Below are 18,896 nucleotides of genomic sequence, written 5' to 3'. Positions count from 1 at the left end.
TGCCAAACTCCCCCAAGCTGTACATTGCATTAACTTCTGAATTCATCCAAGCCAGTCCCTTTGAGAAGGAGGTACTGTTGCCCTGAGTTGGCATCTATGCTGACTCAGCCTTGCGTTAGCCCACAGGCTGTTTTTTTTTAGTTGATTAGTAAAATTCAAGCAAGCCTGAAGGAACACTTGATTCAATGATAACAAGAATACCTAGTTTTTTTTCTGTGTGTTTTTAAAGGGGGCGGGGGGAGGAGGAAATTTCACATTATCCCTACATAGATAAAATAAAGACATAAAGGCACAGGGACATTTTAATAATGATATAAAACAAATTACTAAGGAACAAAGGCAAAATACAGACGTGCTTCTTGGGGCAACGAGGAGCAGAATGAAAGGATCATGCCAGTTAACCAGGGAGGGCTTCCTGAAGGAGGCACCTGTTTAATGCAGAGTTTTGAAGATGGTCTAGGCTAGCGTGGAGGAAGTGCTAAGGGAAAAGGAAGGAGGGCAATCCCTTTGGGAAGTGAGAGGATACTATGAATTATCTAATTAATAAATCTGCTTTCCCCCTCACTTATTATATGTTATCAATCATGTGTATTTTTGTTCTGGTCTAAATGATTCAGACTGCTCTGTCTGCCCAGACCTGATTTCCGAGGTATCGTCCATTGGTTTTGCAGGTATTTATAGTTATACTATAAAGTGCCTTTATTTAAAAAAGAAACACACACACCCAAACAACAAAAACACATAGAGCATGAATGTATGGTGTGAAATCCTAATTCTGAATTAAAATGCCAAGACGTGAACTATGCTGACTCCTTTTAGTAATTACACACACACACACACACACACTCACACACACTCACACTCACACTCACACACACATACACACACACACACACTCACACACACTCACACTCACACACACACACTAGAAGGCTTAATTTACCCCCAGGACAACTTAAAAACACTGCTGCAGTTAATTCACTCCCAACCCTGCTCCTCAAAGCACTTTTTTCTTTTCTCTCTCATTTGAGTCCTCATTTTACAAGTTGCATATCTTTTCTGATTCATGGCTGTGTAGGCATTCAGTTGAAGTTAAGGTTAACACTTTACTTGAAAGGCAAATAGGCTTTATTCTCTCTGGGAATACCATACATGGAAAAGAGCTATAGATTATATTTCTTTTTTTTAAAATATATTTTATTGATTTTTTACAGAGAAGAAGGGAGAGGGATAGAGAGTTAGAAACATCGATGAGAGAGATCGATCAGCTGCCTCCTGCATGCCCCCCACCAGGGATGTGCCCGCAACCAAGGTACATGCCCTTGACCGGAATCGAACCTGGGACCCTTGAGTCTGCAGGCCGACGCTCTATCCACTGAGCCAAACCGGTTCGGCGATTATATTTCTTAACTGTGGACAAATTACATATGCATTCTGTGTATGGCTTGATCCTTTCTTCAGGCAGTCATTAGAAAATAAAACCAGATATAATTAACAAACAAACCTATTTGCCTGCTGTTCTGACTTGTTATAATAAGTGTTATTTCTACATACAGTTTCCTGTCAGCATCCTGCTGCTGCTTTAATAAGACTTCTGCACTGGGGAAGCAAAAGCTCTGCATTAAAATTAAGCCTTGACTTGTTGTCACTTCTCTTCCCACACATCTGTGTTCAGATACAATTTGCTTGGAGGTTGAAAGGAACGAAAATGTCAAAACCATGGCCGAGAGAGGGAGGGTGGACCTCTCTGCTCCTAGAATTGGCTGAAGGACAGAGGATGCCATTAGACCAGGGGTGGGCAACCCCTGGCACGCGTGCCAAACATGGCACACCAGTAACTTTTGCTGGCACGCGAAACCCTCTCTTATAATCTTCCATTTACAATTTTTTCTTAATATCGACTTTTTTTATTTTTCAGATAAATTCTGTGTAGGTGCATCTTAGATAAATAAATAATTTTACATAACAAGTTATCTTAAAGACCATAGACATGGATTGATGAGAGAGGGGAAGAGCAATTTCTATGCCTCTGCCTTAACTTTCCCTGCCTTCCTAGATCCAACCAGTGTTTTGGTTTCATCCACATACACTTGTGAATCTTTGTTCTCAGTGATGAATTTTGTTAAGTCTCGCAATAGGAGTAGCCTGACGGATGAAAGTAGTAGCTTGTGCATATCTCTGAAGGTCACGAAATATAAACTTGATGTAGAATCTCTGTCATCAGTGATGCAGCAGCAAAAGTCCCACTGATAATATCGAACGGAGTCATAAAGTTTTCTGTCTGACTATCAGTGTACATGTATACATTAAAAAAATAAATGTATTTTTCATAATCATATACCATGTTTTTGTTGCTCAAATGAATTTTATTATTTCTTCAAGGTTCTTCACATACGTACACCTTAAGAGATATCAAGTAGGCATAACATGTTCTCAAAAAATTAGGGTTGGCACACAGAAGAATTTTGAGTCAGAGATTTTGCTGGTTTTGGCACGCACTCACAAAAAGGTTGCCCACCCTTGCATTAGACTCATGATAAACACCCTCTTTTCTCACACCTGCGCTCCAGAGACCCTTGTGGCCCCCAGAGTATGGGGAAAACCTATGCAGGTTCCTGGGGTTGGTTTCTTAGGTTTTGGATGATGATATTCTAGGACTTCTGAGGCAGTTCCAGAGGCTCATGTGAGTGGATCATCTAGAGAGAACTTTGACCCCCAAAGGTGGTCTGTGGATTTGGTGAGAATAGGAGACTGGATGAAAATAATTGGGGAGTTTTTGAGGTGGCAAATACAGCAACAAAAATGATACTATGTGTTCAAAATGTAGGGGATTATGTTTTTTCTCCTTTGGATTTTAAAAATTAATTTCTTGTAATTCTAAAAATTAAAAAGAAGGAAAGCAAAATAATGAACTCCTATATATTCATCATCCATATTTTTCCAATAAAAATTTCAGTAGAGTTTTTAACAAATGGATTTAAAAATATAAACAGAACAACAAAGGGACATGAATACTTGAGACCTTCCTGAAGAAGAACAAAGTACGAGAACTTAGCCTGGCTGATATCAAGAATTATTACAAAGCTAAAACATTTTCAACATTTACTCATCCTTTGTTAACCGACATCTCCAACTTCCCCTTCCAGTATTATTTTTGAAACAAATTCAAGATGTTATATTATTTTGACATAGTAGGCAGTTAGACAGACATGAGCAGAGTAGGAACCACAGGCCAGGTACAGAAGGCCACCCAGGGCAGAAATCCCTGGGGGCCAACAATGGACAATTGTAGGGTGGGACCTCACCACCAGTGTGACCTTTTCTCCCCAGCATATGTGGTTTAGACCCTCTGACTTTTCAGATTGATGGTGATGTGGTTCAGCCCCTCCCCACACCCCTGACTTTTCCTTCTCTGGCTTGTTGCTAGTCATGTGGTAGACACCCTTAGAGGAGGAACAAGGGAGGCAGAGAGTAGCCTCATGTGACTTCCATACAAGCCCTTGCACAACCCCTCCCTTAAACATTAAGCCCTAGAGCAGTGGTTCTCAACCTTCTGGCTCTTTAAATACAGTTCCTCCTGTGACCCAACTGAAGCAGGGGTTCCCTCGGGGGTTATCAGCGCTGGTGCCAGGCCAGGCCTTTAGGTGTGGTCTCACAGCCCCCATCCCAACACACGGGGCTTTTTGCAAAGCCGGAGAAAGATCCGGAAGTCTGATCCTTATTTGGGGGACAAAGAAACCAAAGGGTATAAAGGGAAAGCTTCCTCCATATTTAAGGCTCAGGATTTAGAAACAGGCTCCTCTGAGTCATGGTACTAGTACATCTGGAAATAAATGGGTTTTTTCCTGTATCTCCAAGTACTCCTGTGTGTATATTTCTCAGTCGCCTGGTAAATTCTGTAACAATATAATACATGTAACTTACAAAATATGTGTTAACACTTTTCGTACCGCTCAGGAGTTTTCTCGTGTTTCGCGCGCCATCTGTTAAGGACCGCTCACGAGTGTTCTCGTTTTTCACGCCCATGGAAAAAGGAGCGAATCTAGATACTTATGTAAATTTTGTTTGGTCCCTCTTCATAGAGGAAAATGTTTTACGCAGTACCATACGTTAAAAAAGTACTAGGAACTTTAATTGTTTAATTGTTTTTGTAAATAAAAATGTTATAATTATTGAAAAACGACACCTAAAGTGCAGTTTGCCTGAAAACGTGCGGTCCCTGGCGTATGTCTTAGAGATTTCTAAGCTGTATGAAAAGTGTTAATAGACTGTTTATGTTATTAATAAGACTTTTGGTCAACAGTAGGTTATTAGTAGTTAAATTGGGGGAGGGGGGAGGTCAGAAGTTAATATACAGGGATTATTGACTGTGTGTGTGGCCAGTGCTCTAACCCCTGCATTGTTCAAGAGTAAACTGTCATTTGTTTGATCAAGACTCAAGTACAGTCCCACAATATGATTGGTTGACATGTTTATTAAGTCTTTTAAAAATAAACTGTTTATATTTGAATAATTTTAGATTTATGCAATTACTGGTACATAGTACAGAGAGTTCCTGTGTACCCTTCACTCAGTTTCCCCTAATGTTAGCATCTTATATAACCGAGGCATACTTGTAAAACTAAGAGATTAACATTGGTACATTACTATTAACTAACCCACAGGCTTTCTCCAGATTTCACCAGTTTCCCCCCCTGCTGCCCCTTTTCCTTCCAGGATCCAGTTCAGCACACCTCAATACATGTAGCCATCATGATTCCTTAGACTCCTCTGATTGGTGAGTTTCTCAATCTTGGGGTGTTTTTTTTTCCTGTTTTTTTTTTTCATGACCTGGATACTAATCAGGCATTTTGTAGAAAGTTCCTCAGTTTGGATTTGTCTGATGTTTTTTCATGATCAGACTGGGGTTATGGGTTTTGGGAAAGTGTGTTTCTCATGGGCATCATATCAAGAGGTATACACATATATTCTTGTTATTAGAGAATACATTGCACCAAGAATTCCGAGAACCCTTATAAATGGACAGCTATTAGCTTACATGATTAAAATCTTCTGGTTACATTGGCTCCAGCTGACCAGAGTCCTCAAGTTTTCACTTGGCAGGCTGGTAGCAGAAGTGAACAAAGAAATCATCTTCTTCTTGGACACACTGCTTTACATTTTACCATGCATCTTTACTTGTGTTACTTAATGTCATTGTTTAAATACTATAAGGCCAAGTGGGAAGTATTGCCTTTCCCCAGATAAGAAAACTAGAGGAGGCTGAGCGAGGTACTGTGACTTGGTCACATGGCTAGGTATGCATAGAGATGAGATTAGAAAACAGGTGTCCTTCCTTTGCATGCTGTTGTCAGATACGTTCAAGCTGATGTCATTCGTGGACTTTTTACTTTCTTATCAAACACCTCAGGATGACTGGTTAATATTAGAATTTAAAGGTATTGCCCCACTTTCTCACAGTGAACAGTCCAAAAGCCGATTTAGAGCACCAGATTTGTGTTTCCATATCAATAGATATCGTTAATAGTACGCCTGGGTGGTAGTTTCCATCATACATGTGAAAGGAGTAATTGCAAAGCATAGAATGCAAGGGGATGGTGAGCTAGAGGAGTGATTCACCCGTGCCCTCCCGGGAAGAAAAGGCCAGCACTTAAACACATCAGTGATGGTGCTGACACCAGAGTGCTATTGGGATGGGGTCCCCTTGTTAACAGAGGAGTGACTGACTGTAATGTGGGTGAAAAGCTCAGGCGACTGAGGGTGACTTTGAGTATACCTTTAGTTTCTTGCTTGGTCTATCTTCACGCCAGTGTGCTTCAACCGTGGTAAGGTATTTTGAGAAAACTCTAGTTGGTCTTCTGGATTCTTGGACTATTAATATTTTTAATGGTGACAATAAAGGCTGGAGGAACTCCAGTCTCAGCAAGGGTTTTTGAGATGTGGTATAATAATGAGGCAAGTAGAGCCCTGGGTGGTATGGCCTCCAGGCTTTTGCTCTGCCCCTGGCTGTCTGTGTCCTTGATCTTGCCACTTAACCTCCCCTACTGCATTCCAGTGGAATGTACTCATAAAACTCTCCTTGACCTGCCAAATAGGTATGTTTTGAGAAACATCTGATTGGGAGTATAGAAGGTGGGGGAAGTTTGAAAGGAATAGAAAAGGGGAAAAATGCATTTTGGAAACAGAAATTACTTAATAACAAATAGTGACAGAATGCCTGCACATTGGAGTTTTATAGTCAGAGTGGAGATTTATTTGGCATTTTGAATTTGTTTTTTCAGTGAACAGAGGCTATTGGGGGGAGTTCAGAGAAAAGAGAAAAAGGAACGAAATTTAAAATGCCAAGAATAATCTATGTAGAGGTCTCTACCAAGAATTCCACTGATTTACCACTCTTCTTACTTATATAAAAAGATCTTTCTATTATGATTAAACTATGTCTGTTTTCTACATTAATAGCTTCCTACTCCCACCCTATTCCCTCCAGCAATGGTCTAAAAAGCTAAATAGGCAAAAACATTTAGACTGTTAGTCCTCTGATATCTTAGAACAATGAATGACCTCATTTTTTCCACAAGTCCTATTACTGAGCCTGGGTGTCTCACCTTTTTAGCCTTCCAAACACTGGCTTATCTTAGGGACCTTATGAAATACTGTGCCTAAGAATAACTTGGTGGTTTTAAAAACAAATAGACTAAGTCCTGCGTAAGCCTCGCGTGAAGGGCATTCCTAATTCCCTCTTGGAAGCTTGAGTTTGGATCAGAGTCAGGGGTCACCTGCTGAGTTTAGTTTTCCTTTCATCCCCTTTTGTCAGGATCGTGCTTCATCTGGGTCTTGGCAAAATGTGAACACCCTGATGAATCTGGCCTGAGAATGTTGCACTCCCTTCTGATCCAGATACCGAAGGCTCCTGACTGGGTGAGGAGAAAGATTAGTATGGCAACCAGAGGGGCCAGTGTTGCTCTTACCTCTCATAGAGCAAATCCAGACCTTGCTGGGCTCAGGGGTTAATGCATCAGCAGCCTCTTAACAGCTGCCCCCTCTCAGTAATTCCTTGTTCTGCTCTTTTTTTAAAAAAATTCTTTATTGTTCTAAGTATTACATAAGTCTCCTTTCCCCGCCATTGACCTCTCTGCCCCCACATGTTCTACTGTTCTTCAGGACGCTGTCTCTGACTAGTCCTTGCTTATTTCATGGGGGAGAAAATATAAGGATTGGGGAAACTTACTTGGTCATAATTCTGCCACCAGATCAAAGCTTGTGTCTGTTCCCATCTATCAATTTAGTAGATATCTTGGTTCCTGGTGCTTGGCAGGGCCCATGCCCACTCATAGGGCACTTTCCATGAATGGTTCAACTTTAATCTAGAAGATTTACTGGTACATCTTATACCCATCTTGAGCAGGTCTTACAAATTCCATCTTGGTTATGCACTTTCTAAGGAAGTGGCATAGAGTGAAAAGAGCACAAGACAGAGTCAGGAAGTGGAGATTCAAGTCCCAACTCTACCACTTGACCTGAGATATGCCCCTTAAATTCTGAGGTTATTACTTTTCTTGCTCATAAATTGAGATAAGCTCTAAAGGTCTGTCATCTATATATATAAAGAGGCAGGGGCCGTCACATCTGAAACAACCCAATGAACGACCAAACAGGCTGAGTGGGGTGACAAGGCCGGCAGGGGGGATAGTGAGGGACAATCAAACGACTGAGTATCAGGCTGTGTGGGGCAACCAGGCCGGGAGCGGGGTTAGTGAGGGATGACCAAATGACTGAACAGCAGGCTGTGTGGGGCGACCAGGCCAGCAGGGGGGAACAATGAGGGGCAACCAGGCCAGCGGGGGGCCAGTTAGAGGAGACCAGGCCAGCAGGGGGGGGGCTGTGAGGGGTGACCAGGCAGATGGGAGGTGACCAGGTCAGCAGGGCGGGCATTTAGGGGCGACCAGGCTGGCAGAGAGGGGCAGTGAGGGGTGACCAGGCTGGCAGGGGGGCAGTTTGGGGCGATCAGGTTAGCAGGCAGAGGCAGTTAGGAGTGATCAGGCTGGCAGGGGGGCCAGCTAGGGGCGATCAGGCAGGCAGGCAGGTGAGCAGTTAGGAGTCAGTGGTCTTGGATTGTGAGAGGGATGACCCACTGCCGGGTATCAGGCCTAAACCGGCAGTGGGACATCCCCCAAAGGGTCCCAGATTAGAGAGGGTGCAGGCTGGGCTGAGGGGACACCCCTCCCTCCCCCCCCCCCGCACAAATTTTGTGCTCCAGTCCCCTAGTAATAAATATAAAATTGATTTGGTAAAAAAAATTTAACAATATATAGCATTCTGGTAGTATGCCATACAGTGGAACCTCATTTCTTGAATGTCTCCCATCTGGAACAATTCGCTTCTCAATCTGACAATGCTTTCATGCTGATACCTGTATGATGAGTTATGAATCTCTCAGGTGACAAACAAAGGAGAGAATGAGTGAATATAATTCAGTTTACCACTGTTAAAAATCTCAGGTTATTGTGCTGTGAATACTTTCATGGTTTTGTTGTGTGTGTGTGTTTTTTTTGTTTTTTTTTTTGCTTTTGTTGCTGCTTGTAATTATAAAATTTTCATTTTTTTACTGTACATTTCCTTTCCTTTTTGTTAAATTTTCATTTACATTTAATGTCCTTTTTGTTTTTAAGGTGTTTATTTATAGATTAAATAGTACAATAGACATGTACTGTATATAAGAAAGGTTAAAACAGGGAATCAGCCTGGCCGGCATAGCTCAGTGGTTGAGCATGGGCCTATGAACTAGGAGGTCATGGTTAAATTCCCAGTCAGGACATGCACCCAGGTTGTGAGCTCGGTCCCCAGTGTTGGGGTGCAGGAGGCAGCCAATCAACGATTCTCTCTCATCGTTGATGTTTCTATCTCTCTCTCCCTCTCCCTTCCTCTCTGAAATCAATTAAGATATATATTTGAAAACAAACAAACAACCCCCACCCCCCAAACAAATATGGAGTCATTTGGGGGTCTGGAACCGATTAATTCAATTTACATGATTTCTAATGGGGAAAAATGATTCGGTTTTTGAACAGTCTTCCGGAATGAATTAAGTTCAAGAAATGAAGTTCCACTGTATATTTATGCATATAAGTGCAGATAGGTTTGAAAAAAATTGATAAAATAAACTTCTTATGTAACTATTCTCACCTCTGTTAAAGCACGGAAATCAATGATTTTAGTGGAGTTTTGCTACTTGGTATAGTATAAGAAAGAAAAACTCTTCCTGTCTAATCGTCTTCCCGTAGCCACAGTCTCACTTTCTGCAGTTTCAGCTACCTGTGGTCAACCACAGTCCAAAATATTAAATGGAAAATTTCAGAAATAACAATTTGTGAGTTTTTAAAATTGCACACCATTATGAACAGTGTGATGAAATTTCATGATGTTTTGCCTGGGACATGAATCATCCCTTTGTCCAGTGTTCCCTGCCCATCTGTCACATAGCCATCTTGGTTAGTCACGTGATACCACCCTGGTATCATGGTGCTTGTGTCAAAATCACCCTTATTTAACTTAATGATGACCACAAGGCACAAGAGTAGTGATCCTGGCAATTCAGATATACCAAAGAGAAGCCACAAAATGCTTCCATTAAGTGAAAAGGTGAGTACAGTATAATAAGAGACTTTGAGAAAGTTACCACATTCACATAACTTTTAGTACAGTGTATTGTTATAATTGTTCCATTTTATTATTAGTTACTGTTGTTAATCTCTTACTGTTCTTCATGTACAAATTAAATTTTCATAGGTATGTGTATATGTAGGAATAAAAGGGTGTGGTACTGCATGTGGTTTCAGGCGTCCCCTAGGGGTTTGGAACGTGTCCCCTTTGGATAAGAAGGGGGGGGGTAGCCTGTGGGGTTTAGGTTCTGAAGACCACCAGTGGCCATTTTATCACCTATTAGTGATACTGAGACTGAAAACTGAGTGCCCCAACATAGTGATTTGTTAGGGGTCAGCTATTATTAAACAACTAGAGGCCTGATGCACGAAATCCCTGCACAGGTGTGGTCCCTAGGCCTGGCTAGTGATTGAAGCGCAAGCATCTGATGTGGAAAGGCAGGTCCCAGATGACCTCTGGGCCCTGGGTAGCACCTGGGCCCCCACGCGCCTCCCTCCACCTGAGTCATTGGGCCCTGCCAGCTCCCTCAGCACCTGGGAGCTGGGCAGGGGCGCCACCCCCCCCCCCCCCACCAGTTGCTGTCCGGTCACTGTCTGTGGGATGATCAGCAGGGTGATCGGGCCCTGCTCACACCCACCTTGGTCTGGCACCGCCTGCTCACCTATTCCACCATCCTGCCACAGCTCTGCTCCCATCGGGGGCCGGCAGCGCCTCCACTGCCACCCGCTGCCAGTGCTGTGTTGCCAATGCCCGCTAGGTTTCGTGCTGCCCCCTGGTTGTCAGTGCATGTCATAGCGAGTGGTTGAACTCCTGATGGAGGGGATAATTTGCATATTAGGCTTTTATTATATAGGACTAGAGGCCCGGTGCACAAAAATTTTTGCACTCAGGGCGGAGGGGGTCCCTCAGCCCCGCCTGTGCCCTCTCGCAGTCTGGGACCCCTCGGGAGATAACGACCTGCTGGCTTAGGCCTGCTCCTGGGTGGCAGAGGGCAGGTCCAATCCCTAGGTGCAGCCCCTGGTCGGGCTCAGAGCAGGGCTGATTGGGGAGTTGTGGTGCTGCCCCCTGTCATGCACAGAGCAGGGCGATCGGGAGGTTGTGATGACACCCTCAGTCACGCTCAGGGTAGGGCCTATTGGGGGGTTGGGGCACCATCCCCTGTCACACTCAAGGCAGGGTTGATGGGGAGGTTGCGGCGCCACCCCCTGTCATGCACAGAGCAGGGCCAATCAGGGGGTTGGGGCACTGCCCCCTGTCACTCACAGAGCAGGGCCAATCAGGGGGTTGGGGTGCTGCCCCCTGTCATGCACAGAGCAGGGCCCATCAGGGGGTTGGGGCGCCACCCTCTATCACCCACAGAGCAGGGCCGATCAGGGGGTTGGGGTGCTGCCACTCTCACACTCAGGGCAGGGCCGATGGGGAGGTTATGGCTCTACCCTGTCACACACAGAGCAGGACCCGTGGGGGGGGCGGGGGAGGGTTGGGGCGCTGCACCCTGTCACACACAGAGCAGAGCTGATCAAGGGGTTGGGGCGCCGCACCCTGTCACACACAGAGCCGCAGGGTGATCAGGGGGTTGGGGAGCTCCCCCCTATCAGGCACAGAGCAGGGCTGATCAGGGGGTTGGGGCGCCTTCCCCTGTCAGGAACAGAGCAGGGTGGATAGGGAGGTTGTGGCCCCGCCCCCTGTCACACACAGAGCCGCAGGGCAATCAGGGGGTTTGGGCGTTGCCCCCTGTCACGCTGATCCTGGTGCAGGGAGGCCTCTCGGCTCCACTGATCCCGGTGCTGGGAGGCATATTACCCTTTTACTATATAGGGTAGAGGCCTGGTGCATGGGTGGGTGCTGGTTGGTTTGCCCTGAAGGGTGTCCTGGATCAGGGTGGGGGTCCCCACTGGGGTGCCTGGCCAGTCTGGGTGAGGGGCTGAGGGCTGTTTTCAGGCTGGGGGTGACTGAAGCTCCCAACCGCTCCTTTTTTTCTGTTTTTTCTTTTTTATTCTGGGCCAGCTTTAGCTTTGAGGCTTGGCTCCAGCTCTTAGGCCTCCGCTGCTGAAAGTAGGTTTCTGACCTTTGCTTACATTGTTGCGATCCTGCTGGCTGAAGCCCAGCGGACTAAATCAGGTTTCTGGGGTTTTGTTTAGCTTCTATATTTGTTACATAGTTGCTTAGAGTTGCAGCTCAGAGGCCTGCAGCGGCAGGCAGGGAACATTGGAGTCCTCCATCACTGAAGCAAGCAAGCCTCATGTTAGTTTCAAGCTGCCTGGCTGCCGGCCGCCATCTTGGCTGGCAGTTAATTTGCATATCTCGCTGATTAGCCAATGGGAAGGGTAGCGGTCGTACGCCAATTACCATGTTTCTCTTTTATTAGATAGGATGACAATATTTAGAAAATTGTCAGGATAATATCTTTAATTAAAGGACTTGCTTAGTATACTTTTTGATGCTTATATAAATAGATAGTGGCAATTTACCAAAATATTTTCTTTCTGAAAATTAGTTACACAAAACTGTTATTTACTTATGAGTTTAAGTTAGAAAAAGAGGTGGAAATGTTGCCTTAAGCCAATGGAGCGTGGACAGAGGCTGACCAAGATTTTCTTCCATCCATGGCCCCTTGCAGGCTAAGCATCTAGCCTCTGAGGCAAAGCAGGCAGTTATGTTAAATCAGGCAAAATGGAGTGGCAGTTCGGTGAGGCAGGCAAAATGTATTGAAAGCAGAGAACTACTTATTTGTCAGTAGTACTCCCACACCTGAAGGCTTCGATGATAAAGAGTAAGGATTTACTCATAATATGCCTCCCACCTTAAAAAAAAAGTTTTACAAAAAGCACAACACATTTTTAAGCTTTTTACAATTTCCTAATTAGTATTAACTCATTAGTACAACATGAGTGAGTTTGCATTTCTCAGTCCTATACACATGTAGTTGCATGGGGATCTTTATAAATGTTCTGTAATCTCACCAAAATGTTCAAGATTACCCTCTTCTTTACTTTAATTAGAAAACTGGATTTTGCAAATCAGAACAAGGATATAAAAACGACTTTGTCTCTCATACTAATTTTGTCACCTGGAACAAGGAACTTAATCCACTTGGACCTCAGTTTTGCTGATGCCACTGTTTCAAGTTTACATCTGTAAAAATGTCTACACTACATTGTTAGGTAGAAAAAGTAGAGAATAAATAATTTATTGATGCCTTAGTCAGCTTTGCTATACTACCTACCCCCAAATCTCAGTGGCTTGTAACAATGATTTATTCCTCTTTCATATATTATTAATGGCCACAGTCAGCTGCATTTCAGCTCCTCGTCTCTTCTTATTCTGGGACCCAAGCTGAAGAAGCAGTTTCCTACTCATGGCTGAGGGAAAGAGTAAGACAGGTCACAGAAGCAGGCAGTGACTCTAAAACTTCTGCTCAGTTGTGGTGTACATTACGTCCAATCACAGACTATTGGCTAAACCAGGTAACATGCTGGGCATGATGATGGGATGAGGTTATAAGTTCTTCCCACAGGAGGCAATGCACGTCATTTGGCAACTGATTGAAAACAATTGACTACAGGAATTATTTCTTCTATAGGAAAAGGGAATAAATGATGGGGAACAATATGCGATATATCAATATTTTTATCTGTAAATATAGGTATGCATAGACAAATGTCTGGAATGTCACTTATGAAAATATTTTTAGGTTAAGAGAACTGAAAACATACGTTCAAACAAAATCCTGTACATGAGTGTTCATATCAGCATTGTTCATGACATCCCCAAAGTGGAAACAACCCAAATATTTATCAACAAATGATGAACAGATTAAAAAATGTAGTATGTCCATACAAGGGAATGTTGTTGGGCATCAAATGGACATAAAAAAGAATGAGCTTTGCCCTAGTGGGTTTGGCTTGATGGATAGAGCGTCAGCCTGTGGACTGAAGGGTCCCAGGTCTGATTCTGGTCAAGGGCACATGCCTGGGTTGCAGGCTCAATCCCCAGTGGGGTGTGCAGGAGGCAGCCGATCAATGATTCTCTCTCATCATTGATATTTCTATCTCTCTTTCCCTTTTCCTTCCTCTCTGAAATCAATAAAAATATATTTTTAAAAAAATGAGCTTTTTTTTTTCCAGTCTATTGAGATCTTGCTTCTAAGTGTATTTTTTTTTTTCAGTCTATTGAGATCTTGCTTCTAAGTGTATGCTCTGTTTGGCTCAAATAAACTCTAATAAACTCAAAAAAAGAATGAAGTACTGTTACATGCTATAACATGGATGAACCTTTAAAATATTATGCTAAGTGAAACAATTCAGTCACTAAAGACCACATATTGTATGGTTTCATTAAAATGAAATGTCCAGAACAGGAAAATCTATAGAGATGGAAAGTAGGTCAATAGTTGTCAGGGACTGGAGGGATAGGAGATGGGATGAAACAAATAGGTATAGGAGTTTCTTTGGCACAACAAAAAAGGTCTGGAACTAGATGATGATGATGGTTGTAAAACATTGTGAATATGCTAAAAACCTCTTAATTGCTCACCTTAAAAGGATAAATGTTATGGTGTATGAACCATATCTCAATTTAAAAAATTCACAGAAGTTATTGAGATTGTAGATAACTTTCACTTCTTCATGTACACATTCCTATACTGCTTGAGTTTTTAATAATGAGCAGGTATTATTTTTATAGTCAAAGAAAAAGAATGAAGATATTCTAAATGGGGAAAACACAAATATATCAGTTGCACAAGATAAAGTTCCCTTAAATGTTCATTAGGATGCAGTTCATGCATCCTAATCTCAAGTACTTGCAAGTTTAAAATTATAACCACCCTTGATCCAAGCACTTAAAAAATCATCACCTTCCTCTATAATTAACCTGGAGAGGTACAATAACAATGACAGAAATATCTAAAATCAGGAAAAAAGTAAAAGTGGGATTAATAAGGGGCATTTGTAGTCAACATCAATCTACTTTATAGGGGAAAATGGTTTTCCAAAGGGTCAAAGTCAGTAGCACAATGGTCTCCATATTCTTATTTCTTCACTTGGAGAAAAATCAAAACCACAGCTTCATTTCTTGGTTCTACCATCAGAAACTTTACAAGCTTAAGTAAGTCTTTTGGCCAAGGATCTCATTTTACTTTTGGGTGAACATGAGAGGTAATATCCTAGTCAGGAAACAATTTTTTAGGACAGAAGTCTGGGGTTAAGGGCTTCCAGAGAAGTGAGATGGAGACCCAGTCCAGAGTGTTCAAGCTGACATCAGAGGGGCTGGTGAGTCTGAGTGAGCCACATTCAGTGCAGAGAGTTAGACCAAGCTGAAGGCTGTAGACGTGATGCAAGAATCTTGCTACACTTAACAGGACTTCCTCCCAGATCAGAGAAAGTGCCACTGATCCTCTGCATTCAAGGTTAACTGAGAATTGGTGGCTTGTGTTTCTTCCACAGTCTGTCCTTCTCAGTGTTCAGAGAGGCGAGTAAATAATAATCAAAGAGCCACAACAAGTCCAGTAGCCCAGCAGGCATGAAATAGATCCTATCAAATAAGCAAAGCCTCTGACCTCAAGAGATTTATAATAAAATATGGCAGGTGAGAGGAGCCAATGTGTAATCAGCAAAAAACGAATGCTTGGAAGAGTTGTGTTTATGCGTAGGTGTGTATGTGCACCTGTTTCTAGAAAGGTCATGGCTTAGGTTCTTTACCAATAGCACATTGTAAATGTAATTGGCCCAAACATTGGTGTTAGTCATTTTTTTTTTATCTGAAAGGTCAAAGGGAACGAAAATAAATAAATAAACCCTGTGACTTAACAGCATTTTGTTAAATTTTCTTTGGCCAGGAGCAGTCATACACTTGACGCAGTGATGTAGCCCATTACTCCTGATTTATTATTTGAAAAAGGGAAGAGCAAAGAAATTGTTCTCCCTTACAACTCTGGCAAGAAAATACAAGGTCTTGCTATGCCCTTCCTAAAGCAACTTCCTGAAGAACAAAAACGAAACCACAAACAGCACTGGGGCCCAGACCATTTTTGCTTGGCATTACCCGTAATGCTATGCTAATTCTAATCTGCAACGCAGATTACATTAGCAAGGGGTAACAAGAAGCAATCAATGTTTATAAAGTATGTTTTCTCTGTAGCCGTGCCTGACACTGTGCCTTAGAGGTTGCCTAAACCTCTAGGTCTAACATTAGAGCTGGCAGGCAGGGACTTAATATGATGCCTGATTGCTGAAGGTCTGCTAATGAGCACTGATACCAATCCGTATCTTTTTTATATATAAGGTACAGGTCTTTGGAGTTTGATATCAATCAAGGAAAAGGTGGCTGCCACAGCTGGGAGAGTGAATGCTGCTTTTAGTCAATACCCTGAACTGTGCCTGGCACATAGTAGGCTCTCAATAAATACACATATTTTTAGTGATGAATGAATGCATAAACTACTACTAGGACACATTGTATTAGAGTTCTCCAAAAAAACAGAATCAATAGGGTGTGTGTGTGTGTGTGTCTGTGTGTGTGTGTCTGTGTGTGTATAAACACATACATATATACACACATAATATACATTATAAGTGCATTTGTAAATGGATATGTGTATACAAGTATATATTATACCATTGGTTCTCTTGGCCCTGGAATCCCTAGCCTTCATAATTGTGTGAAGTACAATTCACATTCACAATTCATATGACTTGGCTTACATAATTGTGGGCACTGAGTCCAGGTGCAGGAGAACCGATGGTATAGGTCCAATCCAATCTGGAGGCCCTGAGAAGAAGGAGAGCTGATGGTGTAAATTCTAGTCTGAAGGCAGGAGATCAATGTCCCAGATCAAGACAGTCAGGCAAAGAGAGAAAATGTGTTCTCACTCAGCCTTTTATTCTATTCAGTTCTTCAAAGGATTGGATGGGGCCCACCCACACTGGGGAGGGCAGTCTGCTTTACTCAGTCTACAGATTCGGATGTGTATCTCACATGGAAACATCCTCATAGACACGCCCAGAAATAATGTTTAACCAATATCTGGGCACCCTGTGGCCCAGTCAAGCTGGTACACACATTTAACCATCACACACATATTTCCCAAATCTCCTGCCTATCCCACCCCCGTAGTAGGACAAGTTGTATGAACCAAGCAGCCCTTTTCTGACTTCTTTTGTAATAAATGGCATGCATTTTTGAGGCTAAAGTAAACCATGTGGGTTGTGGCCATAGATCAACATTTTCTGGGCAGGGAGCTAATTGGCACAAAAGGAGTGAATCTGTGATTTCTGACAGCGTTCAGTGCCTGCCGGATACACTTGATTAGTTGGTACTGTGCCCCCTTAATCATCAGCCACCCTTTAGTACTTGGATAATCAACTGACGTCAGAGTGTGGGGGTGCCAGGACTAGCACAAGAGGACAGGCAGGGGACAGAGTCTGAGCATGTGGGCTGGATCAGAGTGGAGAGGCCGACTGAGCAGAAGGCCAGGGTTAATTTGTTGCATCTCAGCTAGGAATTTTCAATTAGAATGACCTGAGAAACTCTAAAAGCTACCCATGCCCCAGCCTTTCTCCAGACTGATTAAATTAGAATCTCTTGAGGGTGGAAAATGGTGGAGCCAAAATGCAAACATTTTTAAATGCAACTCTGGTGATTCTCAAGTGCAACCTGGGTTGAGACCCCTATTCTGGGCTATCCAATCAGTTCTTTATCAGAACAGAGTAAGATGGAAGCCAAGAGAGTGTGATGTGAAAACCAATTCAGTGGAAAATAGTGGTTCCTGAACATGTCTACATGTAGGAATCACCTGGAGAGCTTCTTTGAGGGCCAGGAAAGGGCCAGTGAGTAGAGTAAGACAACATTTTTCTTTCACTGGGGTAGTAACAGCATGGGAACTCTGATGTGTTTATCTCTACTGGACTGTGAATTCATCGAGGATTCCTTGTCTCACCCCATGTATATCTTCCATCATGGTCTGGTTTCTGATTCATGGTAAATGTTCAGGTATGTGTAAAACTGACTTCTTGGTGACCTAATCTAGGGATAGGGGAGGAACAAAGTTTTTTTCCCCCCTGTACCCTCCTAGGTTCTCTGGCTGGGGCTGTACAAATTGTACTGACAAAAGACAGATTAACAAGGGAAAAAAACACAGAAATTTATTGACATTTGCATTGTGCATACACATGGCAGCACTCAGAAATGAGTAACTCAAAGATGTGGTCAAAGCTTGGGCTTAGGTAGCATCTTACATAAAGAACAATACCTTTTACCCTTGGCAAGACAAGAGTAAGGGACTTTGAGTTTCTAGGTTGGCAAATTGGGGAAGGTAATATATAGAAAAACTGTGGAAGGTAAGGGCAAGTTAATAAATTGTATTATGTAGATTCCTTTGGTGCTGTCTCCATACTAAGGGTCTAGAGTTGTCTCCAATGATTAACTTTTTTTTTTTTCCCTGAAAGAGCAGGGAGCCAGGGACACCATTACAAATTTATATCCTGCTTTTAGACAAATAGGGGAAGGGCAGAGATCTTTTCTTATATCTGTTCTTCTCAATTGTCTTTAGCTCAAAATCACCAATGTGTCAAAGTGGCATATTTTAGGGTGGCATATACTCTTCACAGATAACCTGGGTTCCAAGTGTTGCTTATGTTGCCAGCACTGTAAGAGGATTTCAAAATGGTCTGGTTACAACATCGCCTAGGATTCACTCTCTTCTTCCCTGATGCTTCAGAAATACAGCTTCTCAAGGGCCTCAGTTGCTCCTGTAGCCTCTGGTATGTAGCTGACATTCTCAACAAGACTCCTTGATGGAAGGGATATTTTGAAAATCCAGAAACCAGCAGGTCTCTTTGGAAGCAATATCTCACTGTTGCCTTCTCATCTATAAAAATCAGTGCTTGTTTGTGACCCAGAGCTGGGTATAGATCATCTCTCTTATTCATAAACAGTGTATTCAAATTGATTCATCACTCTACACTCCTGCTCCTAAAGACAGATGGCAGCCTATCCTTGTCTTTCCTGCTTTTGAACATTGACATTAATCTGTGGGCTAAACATTAAGGAAAGTGCACTGACTGTCTCCACAGCACATGTGTGACCTTCTCCTGTGGTCCTTAGAAAGCTGGACCTAGGAAAGAAGTTTAATATTCACCAACAGTGTATGCTGTAAATATCACACTGTTTGCTTAACTTGTAACATTAATCTTTCTATGGCTTTGGGCATAAAATAATAAGGAAAATACCACAAC

This window comes from Myotis daubentonii, chromosome 12, assembly GCF_963259705.1.
Source record: "Myotis daubentonii chromosome 12, mMyoDau2.1, whole genome shotgun sequence".
Classification (NCBI taxonomy): domain Eukaryota; kingdom Metazoa; phylum Chordata; class Mammalia; order Chiroptera; family Vespertilionidae; genus Myotis; species Myotis daubentonii.
Note: the sequence above shows the minus strand (reverse complement) of the source record.